This window comes from Xylocopa sonorina, chromosome 1 (genome assembly GCF_050948175.1).
Source record: "Xylocopa sonorina isolate GNS202 chromosome 1, iyXylSono1_principal, whole genome shotgun sequence".
Lineage (NCBI taxonomy): Eukaryota > Metazoa > Arthropoda > Insecta > Hymenoptera > Apidae > Xylocopa > Xylocopa sonorina.
This window is the reverse complement of record NC_135193.1, coordinates 16,636,701-16,651,664: the sequence shown is the minus strand read 5'-3', so window position 1 is coordinate 16,651,664 and position 14,964 is coordinate 16,636,701. Positions and strand designations below refer to the sequence as shown.

At 47.6% G+C, this 14,964-nt stretch overlaps 1 protein-coding gene and 1 long non-coding RNA gene across 3 annotated transcripts in view; one reads left to right on the top strand and one right to left on the bottom strand.

Moving 5' to 3' along the window:
• LOC143423149 (zwei Ig domain protein zig-8) overlaps nucleotides 1-14,964 on the bottom strand; it is a 76,229-nt gene that overhangs the window by 31,595 nt on the left and 29,670 nt on the right. The window lies entirely within an intron of this gene.
• On the top strand, nucleotides 1,657-13,638 carry LOC143431014 (uncharacterized). Its single transcript, XR_013102679.1, has 3 exons — nucleotides 1,657-1,828; nucleotides 4,326-4,400; nucleotides 13,405-13,638. It is a non-coding gene; the product is annotated as an uncharacterized LOC143431014 (long non-coding RNA).

Below are 14,964 nucleotides of genomic sequence, written 5' to 3'. Positions count from 1 at the left end.
AACAAACCGTTCTTTAACGATTAAATTAGAGCCGTCGTAGAGGGCAGCAGTCAGGCCGGTTTAGAGTCGCGCGTTTTCCACGGCGTAGCTTTAGATCTTCGTGGGAAATCGTGCAACCAGCTCGATTTTCTTTTTTCCCTCTTCGTGGAAATTCGTAGGAGACGAATCGCCCGTCGATATTTCCTTACCTCTCCGCGGACTTTGTCGCTGGTGGAAGAGAAAAAGAAAGAAATTTCTTCGAGAGAAATTTCGAGTTACTCGCGTGGCGTAACGATTTGCAGCGGTGTCACAATTCTTAAATTCTTCGCACTTTGTTTACTTAGATCGATTAATATGAATGGATCATGGAATTTTTCCATACTCGACGGAATTTCCTGGAATCTGATACGCCGCGATCGAAGCGGCTGAACGCTGCCAATTCGAAATATAGCCAAGCAGGTATGCCGGAAGTTTTAGCTAGTTCCACGGTTACGAGTCTCCCGGAACGACAATCGACAGAGTTTCCACGGTGTTTATTAACCGCAAGACAAGGCGAATCGTTGCCTCGAATGGAAGGCCCCGGGCGTTCGGCGAATACTAAACTGTTCAGAATTATACCACGAAGATTAGCAACGAACCCAACCCAGTCCACCCCACGGGCGGTCGAGATTTGCGCTTGGAATCGTTGGATCTGGAAGTCCGAGATCACAACGCTTCGCGTGGAATCGTGTCGTAACTCCGCTGGCTGAATTCTCCTCGCATTGTGATGGTGATCGTGCCCGATAATAGGCGAAAGGATTTGCAGGAATATCGATGGGCACCTCGCGATTCCTTGGGAACCTACTGGATAGAACGCGGACGACGAGGAGCGTCGAAACTTACCTGTCCAGCGCGACAACGATGGAAACGAACGAACGGTGAGTAATTATCGACGATACGCAAAGTGTCACTTTTCGCTGTTGTTCACGCGTTACCGGATATCGTCAATTATACCCGATAGGCGGCCTGTAATACGTATAATAGGCCAAATATGTACGTATACAAAAAAAAATTAAAAAAAAAAGAGGAAACGTTGCTCTGGCAGATTAAAAAATAGTTCGCCGGATGAGCGTCATCGCGGTGGCCTGATTTCACGCGCATTGTTATGGTGATAGAATTCGAGAACCGAAAAAAAATAGGGGCGAGAGTGGAACGTGAGGAGGGTTGGAAACGCGAGCGTACAACAATACGCTCGGACGAATGCATTTGGTGCCAGTTGAGTTTTGATACCCATTAATTCCCTGTTTCGTCAGTGGCAAATTCATCATGAAACGGCGAAAAACCTTCGATTTTCATTTAACCCATTCGTACTCGCTTTCGCGTGCTTCTTCCAACGATAGAAGCCACGCCGGCGGATCGTTCGATATTTAACTGCAACTGTTTCCGCGATCTCGTTTCTATCCAGGCCAGTCGGTTGCTGGAATACCAATTAAAAACAAACGCAGTTTTCATCTGTTAAAACCAAAAAAAAAAGCAACATATAATTGACAAAGCGTATTACGAATCCACTGTAGAAGTTACGTGCTTTATTTTTCATTTCAGGTAAACGCAAACAAACGTTTTATCGACAGAGTGAAAGTTTGTGCGTAATTTTCCGATGAGGATGTTTGACGAGTGGGAAAAGAGACAGGTACGGTGTTTATCGGCGACATTCGTTCTTGGTCTCGCGAGGAGTCAACGTCTACACAACATTCAGTCTACGTCGGACGCAATATATGCACACGCCGCGTTCGAAGGCGGATCGCGGCAACTTTTGATGGAATTCGCGAACTGACTTCGAAGCAGACCACCCTCAAAGAAACTGAATCGAGTGAGTACTCCCTCATTTATATTCTTCCGTTCCACCGTGGTGCAGTTTTACAAGTTAAACGTCCCCCAGGGCACTCCGTTACGTCGGTTATTACCAGTTAATCCCGCGACTCTCAATCCCAACTTAATAACACCCACTTTTTCCATAACTACGTTACCCACTTCGATTCCTATCCCCATTTTGTGTCGTTTCTATACAACGAGTAAATTATATTTGCAGATCGATACAACTACACTTTTCATTTTTAATGAATGCGCAACAGCTCGTGGATTTTCGGTTTAAACGTTATACTACCGTTATTATTCGCGGATGAAACGAGAGGCGATGGAAAAGAGGGATGAAAAATGGATTCGCACGTGATAGAGTTTCTGTTTGCACGCGGACACTCTCTCCGTTTCCCTTCTCCTTCGCTCCGATCAAAAACGTAACCGATGTTTTCCACCCGCCAATTGTGGTTCGCGACAAAACGGTACACGGTAAGGTAACGAAAAAAATCGAGGGGGTGTAATATGGTTAGGAAGTCGAACGAGAAATATCAAAGTGGCTCACCGCGGGTGAAAATAAAAATCGTTACGAGCGCGATGCCCGTTTCCGTCGCGATCGAGCCTGCGCGTATTTTTTACGGCAGCCACGCGGACGGGGAAAAAAAAGCCCGAGGAAAATAGAATTATTTCTGGAATGGCCAGGCGTAACGCGCGTCGGATTTCGCGTTGAAAATGCCATCGTATCAAAGTGAGGCGAATAATGAAAATGGTATTGTGACCGTTGCCGCCGCGCGCGCATTCGTGTTTCGAGAGCCACTGGCTCTGCATACGGATTATAAAAAGTCCATGTTCGACGTTAAGGATTATTAATGAAAATTTTTAATCCACTCCGTTTGTTTCTCCGCGCCTCTTCTTTTTCCTGGGAACCCGCTCCTCTCTATTTTCGATCGTTCGCTTAATCAAAGATCGCGCATTTGCATTCCCGTCTAAATCAGTCGCGAGGATAATAAAAGATCGATGACCAATGCCCGCCCACTGGTTCGATTACAATTTCTGGATCGAATTTCGAGCAGTGGGAACACGTTACACGCTCGAATAGCAAATATGTTACAATAGAGGAAATTGAGATACAATTTCCACGATGGTGCGGGTGGGGCGATCACCGTAGATTACGTTTTGCGCCATAAATACCGGAAGTATCGAAAGTGTAACGAGATAACTGTCGTTGCTTGATTTGTGGCCAGAACGAGCACGCCGAATTTGATGTTATCGTCGGTGTCCGTGTAAAAGGGTCTCGCGAATCCGCGAAACCACTTTGCCGAATGACACGCAACACCGATTGCCGTGATTCTGAAATGTGGATCAACTTCCTGCTCGGTCGCGTTCCATGACGATATCAATTTGCATGCGCTGTAACACCGTATATACGAGCCAGCCCTGTATCGTTCGTAGTTTATCCATTCTATCGCGATCCGATTTTTTAACAGCGATTTCAGTGGGAAATGCTTGGTCCCGCGAATAACTTCGCATCCAAACTTCCGAACGAACAGGATTAGATGTAAATTCCCGTAACAAGTTGCTCGTTTCGAAATACTTGGTCGTGTCCATTAAATCGAAACAAGAACGTCAGAACGCGAACGTCGGTTCCGAATAGAATTTCAAGAACCCGATAGAGAGGGGCAGTGGCGGCGGCGTCGGGAATCCAATAACGGTCGAGCCAGAAGTCAATTAAGACGATCGTGCAATAAACATATCGAGCGCATCGCGAATTGCGGAGGTACGCGCGCGGCTCTACGTCGATCGAGGGAGGTTTGCAATTAGCGGCTACACCGGTTCGCGTGTGTTTCGCCGCGAATCGAACCGCTCGAACTTCGAACCGGCCAGCGTTCGCCCGTGTTCTCTTTACGCGCGAAGTTTCCAGCCACCCTCGCCCTCGCGAGGCCGCGTCCACTGGCTGGCTACGCGAGAGCCAGCGCGCCGGTACCATTTCGACGGAAACAACCGTACCGTCGGGCGGGGCATGAATATTTACCGCGTTAGAAAATTAGATCGTATTTTCCCGGGCCGTTTCGGAATTTTAAATCAAGACCGTATCCTTAGCTGCAATATTCACGCGGCTGGCGAATAACAGACCGGATGGAACAACTGGCGACTGTATCGGATTCGAGCGGCGCGATAATTGCGCGGGCCGATCATCCGCCGTAATACTGGCCGCGCGCCGCCATTCATTTCGTTACCGCCGATATCCCGGTTATTTCGTTCACGTCAGGAAACAATAATGAAAATTTTCGAACGCCCGTTATTGCAGCACCGCGTCGAGTTTCAGCAACCGTTTTACAACCGTTCCGCGCGGGGTCGTGCAAAGCTGTGTAATTACCGGTTTGATAACGGTATTACGGGCGAGTCAAGGAAAAATTCCGGTTTTCCCACGGAGGAACACGGGGACGGGCGTTCGGGGCTTTATATCACCGACGAGTGGAGCTCGTTTTCAACGCATCATTTTCAATTTCCAGGGTTATTCAGCGCGATGAATCAACGCCGATCGATCGTTCCGTAGCCGCGAAGCAATCAGTTTTTGTACCGCCTTGGTAAGTAATCTTCGTGACGTTCAAAAGATTGTAACTTTCCCGCTACCTCTCTCCTTTTTTTCTCTCTATCGTTCTCTCGATGATAGTCTAGGATGAAAAGAGAGCGAAGAGGCTGTCGATAGGATACGATGCCCGAGAAAAGTCGTTTTTCTAACGACACCAGGCCCACGGTTCATCATCGAGAGGATGAACGAACGTCGTGCAATCAGATTAGCCGAATTTCGTCGCGTTTCGCGACGTCGATCCTTCCACGTTGGTCGATTCGTTCTTTTGTTTTATCTCGCCATCAGAGTTACCCTTAAAAAATTGTTCAAGGACTGGTTGAACGTCCCGCATACATTATAGTTTCATTCCCTTTCGAGTTTTGATTGCGCCTCCGAGTTGAAGGAACGTAACTCGCTGTTAGGAGTGTATAAAACTCGCGATAGGGCTGTAAAAGATAACGCGTCGTTTCTGGGGGACATAAAACACCGGGGAGCCCATCGTGGATCGTAGGATTATTAACTCCCTGGATACGTCGTTCGATTGGCTCCACGTTGTAAAAGGATACCAGTTCGTTACGAAATTACCGATAGATTTCCGATGGCTATTCTTCTTGCCTCGACCGCTTTTTCCCATTCGTCCCATAGGCCAGCCGCTCGACTCGGTGTTACAACGTCCGTCAAAAGTTCTGCAACCCAGTTCATCGTTCGATCGAACTGTTCCGTCAATAATTAAAGTGGACGACCGTGAATTGGACGATGGGAGAAAATAAGAAACTCGTGAGAACAATCGACGGGGAAGACTCGGTTCTTTCTTGTGCTCGGTCGATAGTAAACCAGCGGCAGTAATGCGGAGTTAAAGACTTTTCGAGGACCGATACGCCCTCCACGGTTCGTCAATTACCGAAAGTTGAGAGTATCGGCGGACGATGGGACAACGGAAATGCGATATAACTGTATCCCGGGTCCTTTCGGCAATCTCGCCGGAAATAACGTGCAGGAAGGGTCGTCGCGCGGATGGTTTCTAGAGAGAATCGAGCGCAACGAGAATGCACCCTCCGAGCAGACAATACGCCACGTACAGAGTGTCCGTTTCACCTGGACGCGATAGAGTATCCTGGAAAGAGTCTAAAGGTATCTAAAAACGATATCGATCTGGCACACCTCATAAAAGTAATCTTAACAAACGCCATCGTGTCATTTCTCTTCAATGTCTCGGCGCTCTTTCGATATATTTCACCGTGTCTGTTTAAAACAGTCGCCCTCTATACTAGAATAATACGATACCACGGTGAAAGGGTTGGAGGGAAACGTTGTCCAGTTTTCTCTGTTCGACGAACCGGCTTCTGTTTGCTATTCGATTCGTGTACACAAAACCCATGCATTCCACGCGAGACCAGAAAGAACAAACGTATCGCCTAGTCCTTTCAGTGCCCTGCGGCTTCTGGTCGCCGTTGTTCTTTTTTGTCAAATCACGGGCCTCTTTGATTTAATTATTCGCGACCAGGACGCGACGCAACGTGAATGCGTACGCTTGGAATAGAGGGTGGAAAATTCGATTGGCACATTTCTCGTTGATTTTTAATTTATTCTGGAATTTCATAGCTACGCCTTCGACCATGCATGACATTGAGAGCAAACAGCTTTCTATGGACCTCGGTTCCCGGATTATTTTTCCTATTCATTTCCGCTTAGAATACATCATACAATTTCGCGAAACATGCTGAATAACAGATCCGGTCCCGTGAAACCGCAAAGGTTTCGAATGTACATATAATTAAATTCCATATAAATTTGATATCGACGCCGGGGGGGGATAGATTGAACGATCGATTCCGGGGTTTTGCATATCAAAAATCGCGGCCGCGATCAAAATTCTATGGGCTCATCGCGGCAACACCCCGAGATAAACGAAGCTTGTTTACCTCTGACCCAGTTTCGATTCGATTTAAACGGCGGGACCAAACGGAAAGATCGGGGCGGAGAGAAAGAAGATATCGGGGCGGGCGTCTATCGATATCGCCGGGATGTACTCGCTTTTCCCGGATTTCCACCGAGCACAGAGCGTCGCATCGAAACTAAATTCCGTCAAATCTCGTCATATCCGATCGCACGGCCGACATCTCCGCCGAAGAGAATCGACGATCGATACGAGGAGTTTGGGAATTCGTTACCGAGCATTATGTTTCGTTACACGCGATTGGCGCCGCGACGCGACGTTAAACCGTAGAATGGCAAGAACTCTTTTCGCGTCTGAAAAGAGAGACCTGCGAGATACCCTCGCACGCTTCTCAAATAACAAAAAGAAGACAAGAGGCGATTCTATCTGGGAACGGAAAACGTAACCCCTTCATTTGCGAGAGGGCAATGAACTCGTTAAGTCAATTCAATTTTTCCTTCGACCAATTTTCTCTATCTCCGCTCTGGAAGCGACTAGAACCTCATCCCCCTTTTCAAAATCTCTTCCAATCTCCAGGCTCGAAGTGTAAACGGCTGGGGAACATAGCTATACACGCGCTATAGAACGACGCGCGAGAAACGTCCCTGGCGTCGGGGATTTTAATCCGCGCGGAATTTTCGATCCGTGGGCGAGTCGTTTATTGTAACTAGAATCAACCTCGTTACCCACATAATTACGCTCGATCGAGAGTCTGGCCTGTGGCGCCGCGGAACGATTTGGGTATCGCGGCGCAACTTTCCAGTCGGAAGTTTCGCGTCGTTCCAGCCCCGATTTCCTCGTTAACGTTCGGCCCGAGTGTCGAAACCTCGTTGGCTGGGCTCGTTCCGCAGATGTTGGAAAACTCGGGACGATCGCCGCGGCTGCCGATTGTCGGCGGATGGTTTCATCGAAGTTCTTCGATCACCGTAATTGCGTCCCTGCCCGAACGTAGCCGGTTATATCGACGCGATGAATTGCCGTGCTCACGTCTGCGGTCCCGTCTCGCCTAACTTCCTCTCAAACGACCATTTCATTTCTAATACGAGAGCGCGCGCGAACGCTCGAACCTCGCGGAGTCTTAGCCGTCGTTAACGGTCTAAACGATCGTCGCGTTAATAAGAAAGTTTCTCGAAAGAATTGGAAGGTGGCGCGGACTAATGTAATAAAACGGAACGCTCGAGATCGACGACCTGAGACGCGCAAGAGATCGGCAAACGCGAATTTGAATCGCGACCAAAGTGATATAAAATACACGGGCAACGGCGGGGCATTATTTCCAGGCGGCTGGCGCACACGGTACGCGCCATCCTGCAGGAGATGAAACAATTTTTGGCTGAGATTTAATATACTCCATCCCCCGCGAGAGTTGTATGTATTTTTGAAACGAATGCTATGGTCGCTGGGAGTGGAAACGGTACAACGCCCGGCGGTAGTTCCGCTAGGCACGGCATATAAGGACGAACGTTGGCGATTCATCATCTAGTCGTGATATTGAATACGCGCGGTGCGCGCATCTGATGAAATTGCGAGGCAATAGCCGCATGAAAATATCTCGGATCGTTTATTTGCGCGTCCCGCGTACTGTATCATAATAAATTTCACGTGCAAGCGAAATAAAAGCACCGCGCCGACGACAAGACGCTGGGAAATAACGCGCGACAACATCGTTCAGAACTTCAACGCAAAGTCGCGCGAATCCTCGAAACACGATGGGATCGACGTTTAAAAATTTCACCGATCGTTTCACCGCGTAATCGCGATCGTTAAGGGAAAACGCGACGATCTTGCAACGCCATCCGGACATAATTTCGCGTCCAATCTGGCGAAACAGTCTGCTTTATGGATGGACGCGTATTCGACTGATTCACTGGTTACTTTTACAAAGCTGTTTCTCTCGATTCCTCGTGATTTTCATCAACGCGGAATAACTCACGAGATAAAATAGTCGAACAAGAATACCATCGTCAGAGGCGCACGACAGACGTATTAATCCAAGGTAAGTAAAGCGAGACTAATAAAACAATTCCTTATGTCACGTAGGGTCACGCTCGGACGAGCGTGATGCCACGCGAATACGTATGTCCGTCATTTGTCGAACGTACGTGTTTTACGTCCATACGAGAGAGCCGCGCGTTCCATTCCACCGGTCTGAGCATCCCCTAAAATTTCCCTCGGACCGTGGCAAATGTATCCTGCCGCTGGCACGAATAGGGAAACCTATTACGAGCTTCAACATTGTCAGTTCTCGAGTCGGTAACGATTGCATTCGTCTCGAGGCGGGACGTTTTCGAGGGCGGGTGCCAGCCCGAGCGAAGGGGATGATCGATAACGTTCTCCGTGGTCAGGATAAGGACTGAAATTTTCCGCGGAGTGGAAGAAGGGTGCCATTTAACTTGTTAAAACTCCTTTCCCGTGGCGGAGAACAATTTTACGGACCCTCCCGCGAGAATTTCGCGACGCGAGAGAGGCTGTCTCTGTTGGACTTTGCGGGGATAACGATGTTCGTAGTACGGGGAAATTTTATTTCCACCGCGGGGTAAAATCGAGATGACGGCCGCCCTTATGCGCGGCGACGACGAGCGAACCTGACACGGGTACCGGTACAAGGTAGAAGCGACAGAGGAAATACGCCGGGAACTCGAAGGGTGAGGCGAAATATTGGAGGCAGAAAACGCCGGAACAAAAGATTGCAGGGGTGGGAAGAAGAAAAAAAGGCAGCGAGAAGGAACTGGGACGCTGGTAAATTGACTGGGAGATAAGATTGAAGGAAACGCGGGGGAGGAAGGGAGAAGAGTGCGCGGAGAAGAAGTATTTCAGAAATATTTGCGCGAATTTAAAGGTGAAAAACAAGTGAGCCGAGCGCGTGATAAAAAGCTGGTTACTCGGAACGGTCCGCGACGTGGAGCACTTAAAATAAGTGGACCTTTGGATCGCGAGGACAGGAGTGTTTTCGCGCGCCATGTTGCGTCGTCGATTGCGCGACACAGTGAAACACGGGACTTACGCGATGTGTCGAGAGATCGAAATGGCTCGAAGAGGGTAGAGTTGTAGGGGGGCGTAATGGTAAAGCCAATGTAATGATATCGAAGGAACAGAGAGAAGAAAAGGCGAGAGAGCAGGTACGCCAAGAATACCACTACAAAGTCATTCAGATGTGCTTCATGAACTTTTTTCCCCGAGTTCAACTTTGCGAATTGGTTTCCCTCTTCACGATTTTAGCCTGATAAGGGTGTAAGAGGAGCAAAGGTGATTTCGGGGATAGTTCGTTGCGATTCTCCTTTGAAATTGTACGTCGGTTCGAGCACCGTAAGAAGCCAGTATCGAATCTCCGATCAGGAAACTCTTGATGACGGAGTGAAACAAAAAAATAGGACGAGAAATGAGAATATATAGAATTCTGAAAAATAGTTGGCGTGAAGTGTGATGGCTTATCGAGCGTGGAATCGTTCTTTGCCTGAAGATCGTTCAGATATTCCCCTCCGATATTAAAAACTGAATAACAAACACATCCGTTTATGGAAGTTTAGTTGAGGTCAGGGAAGAAATTTATAGAAATCGCTTTAGAAAAAAAAACAGAATCGCGCGCGATATCCGAAGAGTATTTCCATAAAATTTGTACGCCAGAACGTTGTACGTGCGCAGGAGGAATCTCTGTTCAAACTAATAAATATTGCTTCACGGACAGTTTTAAAGGCTCGATCGGGCAGCAGGCGGCGATATCGGCGCGCCGAAAAAATTCTTCCGCGATAAATTATTTTTCCTCCGCGGCTACGAACTCGCCCCATCTACAGATAATTAGATTTATTAAGTCAACCGTGTTTACACGAAGTTGGTGCGCGTGATTTATTGAAGAGCGCCCCTCGCCAAGAGCTGTGGTAAAAGGGGGATGAAGTGGCCGCTTGTTACGAAGATTATGAGCTGTATTCTCCTACCCTCCGTCGTGTTTTTCTTTTTTTTACTGAACTTCGATAGGCTTATTTCTTCGAGGGAACTAATGACTTTCAAGAATAGTCGCAAGAATAGAACAATCGGAAAATATCGTCACTTCCAGAACCGTCTGGGAACGATTCGAATCTCGCAACAAATAATCTTATGCGCCAACAGATGCATCTATGCGAAGATATTATTTCCAGCCAGCACAGACAGCACGATGAAAACAATAGTTGGTAAACGGTAACGAAAAAAAGAGGTCGCTCATCAGCAATGCATGAGAAAGGTCGGTTACTCTCCGTTTCAATTGTGAATTCGCCTAGCCAAAAAACGTCAAGCAGAAAAACAAACGATCGCACGGTCGAACCTGAAATATCAATTACCGAAATATTCGGGAAAGTTACGCCACGGATAGCTCGACCAGGCACAGTTCATTTTCATTTCCCCCTGCCCGCGTTTTCGGTGGGTCGACGAGTGGTCGAAAAATGAAAAAAAAAGGGGGAAAAAAAACGAGAACCAAAACCAAGAGACAGTAATATAGGGGAAAAAAGAGATAGAGAGAGAGAGAGAGAGAGAGAGAGAGAGAGAGAGAGAGAGAGAGTGAGAGTGAGGAGGGGTGGTTAGGCGGGGAGGGAATCGTTATTTCTCGCGGCACGTGTAGCGCTTTCATTACGTACACGTTAGTCCTGGAACGGTAACCGATGCCATTCGATGAAATTTTTATGCACTCGCCGGGAGCCGGAAGCCTGTTGGAGGCCAGCGTGGCGGCGGTGTTGAAGTTAATCGGGGATGAGGACTGTTCGATAGCAAAGTCGCGTATAGGCGTTTTTTAGCTCGGCGTGGAACACCGGCCGGTCCACATTCGTCGGTTGATACGTTTAAATGAAACCCCCCCTCTATCGCTGCAGCCCCTCGCGGCACCCCCCCCCCCCCCCCCCCCACGTCCCTTCTCTTCGCTTGCCACAAGCTCTCGAAAACGAGCACAGTTTCGCCACGCTGGCTGCCACTGTTCGATTCGATATAAACAAAAAAACCGATACTGTTTTATTGTCTAAAATAGTCTCGGAGTGTCGATGAATAAATTAAAAGTGCCACTCCACTTTCCCATTTTTTCATCCCGCGCTGCCAATCCCCGCTTGTGCCTGCCTCGTCCCTCTGTTATCCGTATTCCCCCTTTTATTGCGTTCTTTGACGATCCTTCTCCTTTTTTCTCCCTCTCCATTCCCTTTCCCTTTACCGCGGTGCCGTTCAAAGCTCCGAACGATCGGCCGTAACGTCTTTACGAGCCCTTCCAACTGTTGAAGAGTATCGACTGCGACGTAATTTACAAGCTGCGTACTTGGACGCCCGACACCGAGCGAGAAACAAGTTTTCGAGCGAGCGTTCTCCTCGCGTTCAAAGGCAACGAGAAAGGGACAGAGGTTTCCGAGACGCGAAAGCGAATTCTTTCCGTATGATTGCTAAATACGACGGTGCCGTCTCCTCGAGGTTCGTCGAGTCATCGAAGTTGGAACTACAAAGTTACACAGAGCGGCGCGAAGTGAATCTACCGCGGTTGGCGCAGTTGAACGCGACCGGTTGATCCTAAGCGACTTTAAATAATTCTTCTCAGGACTCTGGCCGGCTTTCGGGTATTCCAGTGTGGATTATTCAAAGTGGAAGAAAGCGACGGTAGCCCGGATCGGTGGATATCCTCGGCAGGAGTACGTAAAAGGAATACCACCAGCGACGAACCCTAAAACTCCCTCGAAACTGTAAAACTGCCCGCGTTCGTCGTTCTCTCGTCGTTCGACGACGGTGTTCGTGAAATAGCAATTAAGCATGAAAAAACAGAATCGTTCCGTTTCGCGGAAGTCGTTCCGCGCGGATCGTCGGAAAACCAGCGGGCGAATAGGAGCCATTTATTCAACGTTATCACCGCCGCGAGCCACGTAAAGCGGATCGCGAAGATGACCGTGATTAAAGACCAGCATTAAGAACGAGTTATGATGCTCGTCAGATTTAGAGGCTCGCGTCAGCAGATTCTCTGTTATTTCTACGCCCGAAAATATCGGCTCTGGCCGAGCCACAAGGGAAACAATTTCCAGGGATCTCCATATCCTGCTCGCGAGGGGTGGAAACGGTGGAGGAGCCGTGGCTCGTAAACAGTCCACGTTGGAACGGAAACGGTCCGTTATAGTTGATCCCAAAATCACTTGATTCCATGGGGGGAACGGTCGACCGGGGCCAGGAACGAATAGAGGTTAAAAGTGTGCGGCGAAAAAGGGTTGAAGGCGTGGTGGAGTCTGCGAGGGGCGGTGGCCGATTAAGCGACGAGCGTAGCGAAGTTATCTGCCCGGCTAAGCTCGAAATCTCCCTCATAAAAGTGGTAACAACCCCTGTTTGGGAAACAATGGTGGCGCTACCAGACTCTCGAGGGTTCGTAAAAGTTTTGGACGCTTTGTGGAAAAGGTGAAAGGTGCAAGCGTAACGAGGGTAACGGGGCTAGTCGGCGGGAGGGTGGGCAAGGGTTGGCCGAAGGCGGAACACCGGCCGGATTTCGACTTTAACCCCTGTGAAAGCTGTCCAATAAATATCGGACGGTGGTTATTAGCCTTTTAATTCGACCGCCCAACGCTAACTTAATCCGTGCCAGCTACGATTGGAAAAATGTCCAGCTATGCGACGCGAGAGCAGCTTTATAAATAATGAAGTGATATCGATCGCCAGCAGAGATTATCTCTGCTTTCAAATATTTACTTTTCGTTAAATTAGAAAGACATCAGGGATGAGCGGGAAAGAAATATTCCTCGTTTCTCTTTCGCTCCGTTGCGCGTTACTTCGCTCAAATCTTCACACTCGACGTGACCGTGTCCGAGTGTTACGCGTTTCTGCGAGGATCCACCGAGGTCGGGCTTAAAATTTTTAATTCTTATTTCCTCCTCTTAATTGTCCAGTTCCCGTTCTTGTTCTGTTTTCAAAAACTTTCTAATTGCGAGAGCGCTTCCCTTGAAACTACGTCTCCTCGACAGTCGCGGAAAATAAAGTGAACTCTCACTTGAAACTGGCACGCAGCCGTTTAAAAACAAAAGTTTACTCCGCAAAAAATAAAAGAACAGATGGGAAAAGAAAGAAATCGAGGAAGAAAATTGAAGGCTGTTTCTTTTTCCTTCAGGGTGATCAACGATGTTTCCCCGCAGAAATAACCGAGTGCGGTTTGTTAGAGAGGAGCGTCATTTGTCACGACGTCGAGGCGCCCTTTGTGGAAGTTGCCGAAGAAAACAATTAGATGACCCCTCGAATGATTTTATCGACATCTTTCAAGAAGGAGGTTGCCAGACGGAAGTAAAGCACGAAGGCTGCCGGCGTCGACGTTTCGCCAAACACACACCACCACGTTCCAGAATTTAATTGGTGAGTCCACAGTTTTTCTCCTTTCCAGCCGTTGTTTTCGATCGAAGTCACGTCTTCCCGCTTCAGTTCGATAAATTTTTATTGATCCTTATTTGATCATCGCTTACCTCGTTTCCGTCCGAGTCCAGTGTACGGCCAGCAGCGAAATTAAAAGAGGATCTGAACGGAACCGATGACCGAATATTTTACGAGCCTTTCCTTTTTTTTTAGCGTGATTAAAGGCCAACCCTTTGAGAAGCTTCTAACCTTAAAAACTTCTAAATACGTTCGCTTGGTTAACTGACCAATGAGAATTCTAGATTCAAACGAACACGAGGAAATTGAGAAACGACCAACCGAACTCAAAAAGGGTCATTTAGTACGGGGCAAAATTTTCGTCCGCTAATAAACGTGGCAAACTAAATAACTGAGCTTCATCCCTGGAAATCGAAAAGCAAACGTGCTTTACATATTTGCATTGCGGCGTAATTTGAAATTTCCCTGAAATACCGCGGTAAGTTATCGACAACTTTTTCGCGTAATACCCCTGTATTTACTCGGTTCAAACGAAAAGTTAGGGCAATTATTAGCAATACCATTAACTCTGCATAATCAATCGTTCGATTACGAAAAGAAGTCATTCCTTTTTGATGGTAACTTAATATAAAGTAAAATACGTGTCCTTTACATTAGTATCAGTCTTGCACCAGCTATAAATTTTTAAAAAAGTATCTACGCTCCCTCCTGTACGATCGTACTTGATATTTCCATGAAAAAAATCCCCGACTGTCAACTGAAAGAGGTAACCGGAAATTTTATCTGACCCGGTACGCAAAATGGTTCTCGTTCGAAACATATTCGATACGATATCTTTGTTATCCTTTCTTTTTTTTGTACTCCCTCTTCCCTTTCCACCTCTCTCGGTTCAGGATACAACCATTGTCCCTGACAATCGACTAATGCTTTATTTTATAGCCTACTCATCGCTGCAAAGCTCGCGCGACTGCTTTTATCTTTCGCTCGTTTTTCGACTGTCGAATAGAATTTAACGGTCATTCCGACTGTACACGTCCGAATAATTTCGTACCGCTGTTACGGTTGCAATTTCCTTCAGACTTGGCGATATTCCATTACTTTCGTACGATTTCGCTTCGAAGTTTCAATTAACAGCGCAGTCGAGAGAACCTTTTAACGAAATTAAACGGAAAATTCTCCGTCAGATATCGTCGTGCGAAGATGATCTTATCGGTATTCTTTAAGAGTCGAGCTAACAGAGACTACGACTTAACGTTTAGTTCGTTCTATGAGCGTTAATTACCGAAGGTAGTAGACTCTTCCTCCC